Raw genomic sequence first — 6,336 nt, 5'->3', positions numbered from 1 at the left:
TGGAGTTTTGGATCTTTCTGATCGTCTGTCCAAATTTATCCGCCTTATGTCTATGCACCGCATCTTTGAGGATGCCAGATGCCACTACTTCTCGTTAACCTTGACGAGACCAGCTGATGAATTGTTCAAGAAACACAGACCGGGCTCCATACACTATTGGCCCCAATTTTCCTCCGCCTTCCGAAGACAGTTTATAGTAGCTCGAACGATAAGCTTTGAAGTCCATGCCTTGGCTAACATCAAGCAAGGACCGTTTAAGACTCGAGGACCAAGAGGGTTAATGATGGCCAACAGTTGATGGCCTTACGAGCTGGTATTCAACCTGGCTCTCCATAATGGGAGGATCTGCGAAGACGCAGATGCCATAGGCTCGATGAAATCATTCATCGAGCCCAAGAATATATCCATTTGGAAGATGCCCAAATTGGATCTTTCGGAGGACCAATCTCCTTTCTAGCTCCTAGTGTCCCTACATTTACAACTCCTAGTCCCTAATTCACGCCTTACACTTCTGTGCAAACGACTATTATGAGTGCCCCGTAGTACAGTCCTGTTGTGCCTCGAGCTAGCTACAGTGCCATACCTACTGGATACGGAGCAGCTCCCATTGGATTTAGCGCTTATCATCCTGTTTTCAGTGTTAAAATAGCTACTCTTGCCGAATCAGTCGCGCCTAGCGAGGGCCCAAGTGGGAGTAAACGCGGGGGAAAGGCAAATGGAATAAGAATTCAAAGAGAATTGGTGCTCCTGAGGAGAAGTATACTCCTCAATACTCCAAGTACACCAACCTTATCGATACTCGAGAGAATATTTTCATGGCCACAGAGCAACAATTCACTACCGGAGGCCACAGCCAATTCGGCGATAAAGGGAGAGGAGAGATACAACGAAGTTCTACAAATATCACAATGATTTTGGTCATCATACCAATGAATACAAACAACTTCATGATGAGATAGAGAATATCATCAAATTGGGGCATCTTCACCAGTATGACAGGGCTGGAGCACACCCATCTCAAGCGTCTGTCGGAGCTCAGTCCCCACACCAACATGTGGTGCCTCCACAAGTTCAAGGCCATGTGTTGGCCGCTCCGCATCCAATGGCCCAAGGACTTCCTCCAATCAACAGACTATTAGGGACCATTTCTAGAGACCCCACCATGGGGACACATTGAGGGGCTCGGAGAACAAGTATGTGTGGGCCCTCAATCATGATGATGAAGTGCTTGCACTAGCCTAACTTCTGGCAGAGATGTCCGGGATGACGGACCAAATAATAACCTTCTTCGAAGACAATGCTCGGAGAATGCACTTCCCCCACCACGATCTGTTGGTAATCGATAGTCAAATCTCCAAAAAGATGGTAGCATGAATCTTGGTGGACAACGTAAGTTCGGTGAACCTCCTATTTAACCCAGCCTTCAAGAAGATTGGGTTGATGACAAGCAATATGTCCCCGTGCCCCTCAACACTAAACGGGTTTTCGAGCAAAGGCTTGATTCCTATGGGACAGATCAAGCTAGTAGTGACAATTGGAGAAGTGCTTTGATAGGCCTTCAAATACTACAACTTCGTGGTAGTGGATTGCTTGTCTGCCTATAACGCCATCTTGGGCCATCCGATCCTAGTGGAGTTTGGAGCAGCCACCTCTATTCGCCACTTGTGCATGATGTTCCCCACAGACTCGGGGATTGGCATGGTTCGCGGGGACCAGAAAGAGGCTCTCCACTGCTAAAATGTGTCACTAAAGTACCATGTTGTAATATCCGCCTTTGCATTTTGCAGGTATTTTGGTAATTTGGCATGTGAGGTCAATTTGGTAATTTATGTTGATGCATATATGAATTGTTTTCTTTTAAATTTCATGATAATATGTGATTTATTTCATGATTATGAAATGTATATGTATGACAGAGGCAAAACATGATTCCTTCAATATCAGGGGCTTAAGTGTCAAAGATATTGGAAATTAGGGGTTAAAGTAAAATTATGATTCTTGTGGTAGAGATTGTAATTTCCATAAGTTAAAACTATTAGTTTAAGAAGAAATTACAAAAGTGGGCTTAATTTAATGCATGAGGAGACTTAGATTTGGGGACTTGAAGGTGATTATGTATTACACAATTATTTATCATAATTAATAAAAAGAGAAATTGGGGTTAGGATTTTCACGATTGTTAGACAATGCTTTTCACCCACTCAGTAGGTTAGCAGATCAAGAGTCTTATCTCTCACTCTTGATCCAAACACTCTTGAAGCTTGAGGATCTTGGGTTAAAGCACACTTGGTGGTCTAGAAGGGGCTGTGGAAGAAATCAACAATACGATCTGGTAAGATCTCTAATTCTTATGAGTATTAGGTTAGGTTTCTTTTGAGTTTTAATTATGTTTTATAATATACAACATTATGTTGTTAAAAATAGATTAGACATGAACAATAGGTTGTATTTAGTCTATAATTGGTGTGGAATTTATTTTGGAAGGCTGAGGATGAAGTTAGAATCTATTTGGGGTCAAAAATCACAAATCTGTTTTGACCTGGTCAATCAGCTTTCGATAAGAAAATTCGGGAAACAAGTTTTAGTAATCTATGCATAACTTTTTACTCGGGTATCGAATTTTGACGTTCTTTATATGGTTGGAAAGCTTATTTAAAGAAATACAATTTTATGGTATAGCCTCTTAATGCTAAAAGTTTGAGACAAAGTGATGTCTTGTTGAGTAAGGGAAAATGATAGCAAGGAGTTGTAGTTTGATGGGATTCCTATAGAATGCTTTAGAGCCTTTGTAATTGGGATTTTAGGACTTTCCTAAGGCTGTTAGGAGTCATATAAAGTCTAAGGGAGATTTTATAAAGTCTTATATGATGTATGATCTCTAAGCTCAAGCTTGTATGTCGTTTGGCTTAGGACTTTCTAGAGGATACTTGAACGAAACAAGGAACGTGTTTTGTAGCATTGATGTACCTGAGGTCACCACAACAAATTCTACTTTCAATGACTCTATACAATGTCTTACACAATTGGTGTAAGACATTAAAAATTAGGAGGGGTTTTTAATGTCTTATGTTGGGAGACATTGAATTTTTTTATTAATGACTAAAATTGTAAGACATTAAAAAGGTGAGAAGACGTTGAAAAACCTTTGCCTAACACGTGTCTAGGGAGGACATCAAGTGTCTCCCACTGGGAGATGTGCCACATGTCCCACATCTCCAAGTGGGAGACATTAGAAGTACATGACTTCCAACGTCTTCCAGTGAGAGACGTTGGATGTCCTCACTTCATATATGTATACTCGCATGACTTCTTCTTTCTTTCTCCTTCTTCGTGCACGATTACATCAAGGCATTTGGGGCAAATTATTGTGATTTTAGGGCTTGAGATTTTCGAAATTCTCTCCATTTTCAAGCTTTTGAGGTAAATTTTCTTGAAAAAAATTATGGGTTTAGTATTTAGATGATATATATATAATTTTGTGTTAGTTTTTTATGATTATGAGTTTTTTTCAATGGATTTGTAGGATTTTCTTGGAGAATATTAGAGGCGTGAGAACTTGAGATTTTGACTCAAATTTTTTATTTCAAGCATACCTTTGAGGTAAATTTTCAAAATTATAAGTATAAATCATTGTTAAAATGATATTTAGTGAGATTTTTCTTTATTAGTTTTGATTATTAGTAGATTTTGAGTGAGTTTCTAAGAAAATAGCTTTGTTGACAATGTAGAAATAATTTTAATTATAATTTTATATATCACATTGTATAGATTTGATTCAACTATATATGTTTATGATTTTTTTGTAATTTTTATTATGATTTAATTAGAAAATTATGTATATATATTTTTTTATTTTTTATTAACATTCTAGCTAGGTTGATTATGTATAGTTATGTTAAAATAATTTTAAAAATTAGAGATATATGAAAAGGTATATGTTTTTGTTGATTATTGAGTTTTTAGTGACTTAGTTGTTAGAGTTTATAAGTCTAAGCTCTATATATACCACATTTTATGTTTAGGTTAATTAGTGGCTCATTGATTTTTTTTATTTGTTTAGTAATCATTTATTAATTAATTAATTTTAATTTTTTAGTTTGAGGTTTTGTTGGAGTGACATTTTACGGTGATGTTTGCCACAAAAGTTCTATTTCAAACACACATTTGAGGTAATCCAGTTTCTAAAATTACAAGAATAAGTTATATATTGTTAGATATTTAATGATATTTTATTTATTATTTATTAATTTAATTTTGTTGGTTACGGATTTAATAGCAAAGTGGATTGCTAAGTAAAGTAATTTTGCTAGCTTGGATTATTAATTGCAAGAGATACATATATATTCTCTTACTTCTACTTTTAATATTATTAAACAAATGTCAGATGAGTTTGAATATCTTAAATATTCATCCATAGTGAAGTAGGTACTGAGATTAAAATTGTATGCTGCGGTGATAACAAAAGGTTGAAAACTTGTGTGTTTTAGTGAAGTAGGTTCTAAAAATTTTGGTTGTGTGCTGCGGAGATATAAGGAGAAAACTTATTGTATGTTTTTTGAATTGTTTGTTTTGTTATTGACATGTAGATGGTTAGGTCACTATTATAGGGGAAATGCTACCCGATTTTATCTAGGATTATGTAAAAAAAATCTTGTATTTAAAGTATGTTGTGCTTGCTTGATTGATTTTATTAAATCAATAGATTGTTAGGTTAATAATATAGGGGTAGGGGGAGTTCTGCCTAAATTTACTACATGATGAGGATGTTGAAGGATTTAGTTGAACATGCGAGTCTAAGAAATTACTTGAGAACGGTATTATTAATTAAAATTTAGAAATTATTTTTTAAACCATATATGTAATTGTAATCAATTAATTAATTAATATATATATTACTTTATATTTTTTGCAGCTAACAAGTATGCCATATACAAAGGCACAAATTGATGAGTTGCGACAAGAATGAGCGACAAATGTGTTACCGATAATCCAAAATTACCAACCTTGTTATTAGGTTTTATTACTTTTTACTACTTTCTTCATATATAGTGCAATATTTGTTAATTTTGAATATGTCTAACAAATATTGCTTATCTTGTAAAACAATATTCTAAATTTTCATTAATGAAAATTTGCAATTTCATTTTAATTGATTATATCAATTTTAATTTAATTAATTATATCAATTTTAATTCAATTAATTATATTAATTTTAATTTAATTAATTATTAAATCAAATTCATTTTAATAAATTATTAAATCAATTTAAATTAATATTAAATAAATTTTAATTTAGTTAATTTGTTTTTTTTAAATAGGAGATATTTCAATATCTCCCACTCAGAGACGTGGGATGTCTCTCACTTTTACGAGGATGAGATATGCGAGTTGCACATAATGAATCAAAGGTTGGAAGCCACAATAGAGAATATGCAGGAGGTGTAGAACGACCTACTGCAGGGAAGTCAAGCATGCCCCTTCCTCAGCATAGAGAGAGAACGAGCATGTCCGAGGATAAACCCGTGGATGGACGGTGGCAAAACGCAACTCTCCACTAGTCATACTCCTCGCCCAAGACACAAGGAAGATTCTACACCAACGGCGAAACCTGGCGTGAACCACACCTATGGGAGGTGCGAACCCAAGCTTGAGCAATCAAAAGTTTCGTTCCTCAAGCTAACCCAGTTGTGCCTCGTAAGCAATCAAAAGTTTCACCATAGTTGGCTTCCCGTAGATGTAATTTATCTTGATAGGATCTAAAGAGGCTGCCAAGCTAACTCCAAAATGTAATATGACAATGCCATTGTGCTTGCCCTTGCATGTTGTCTACTATTACTAATGTCAACTACCTATCTTATATATTACATCTCTCACCCCCAAGGACACTTATATGACGCACATACTGCCATTTTCAGTTGGAATTGTCAAAGCTTATCAGAGAGAATGAAAAAAAGTGCTTGGAAAGATAGATCCCATCAACCACCTAGGAGGTATTATACCTAACCTTAACAAGCACCTAGCCATGTGCAAAATAGGTGCCTGGCCTCGCTAGCCTCAATAGGTGCCTGGCCAAGTGCAAAACAGGTGTCTGGCCTCGTAAGATATATAAAAATACATATAATATATATGTATGAGCGATATACCTTATAGAACAACATTTAAATCTATAAGGACTAAATACCCTTATAGAGTCTAAGAAAGTCATAAGGTCCCTCAAAAGTGACATCCTTACAAACACACCCTACAAAAGGGTCCACGTCGTAGGAGACAAAAGGGGAGCCCAAAGAGATCCCTAAGTTTAGATCGACCAAGTCTCCTTACCAAGGGAAAAAGGGC

Source organism: Humulus lupulus, chromosome 7 (genome assembly GCF_963169125.1).
Source record: "Humulus lupulus chromosome 7, drHumLupu1.1, whole genome shotgun sequence".
Taxonomy (NCBI): domain Eukaryota; kingdom Viridiplantae; phylum Streptophyta; class Magnoliopsida; order Rosales; family Cannabaceae; genus Humulus; species Humulus lupulus.
Note: the sequence above shows the minus strand (reverse complement) of the source record.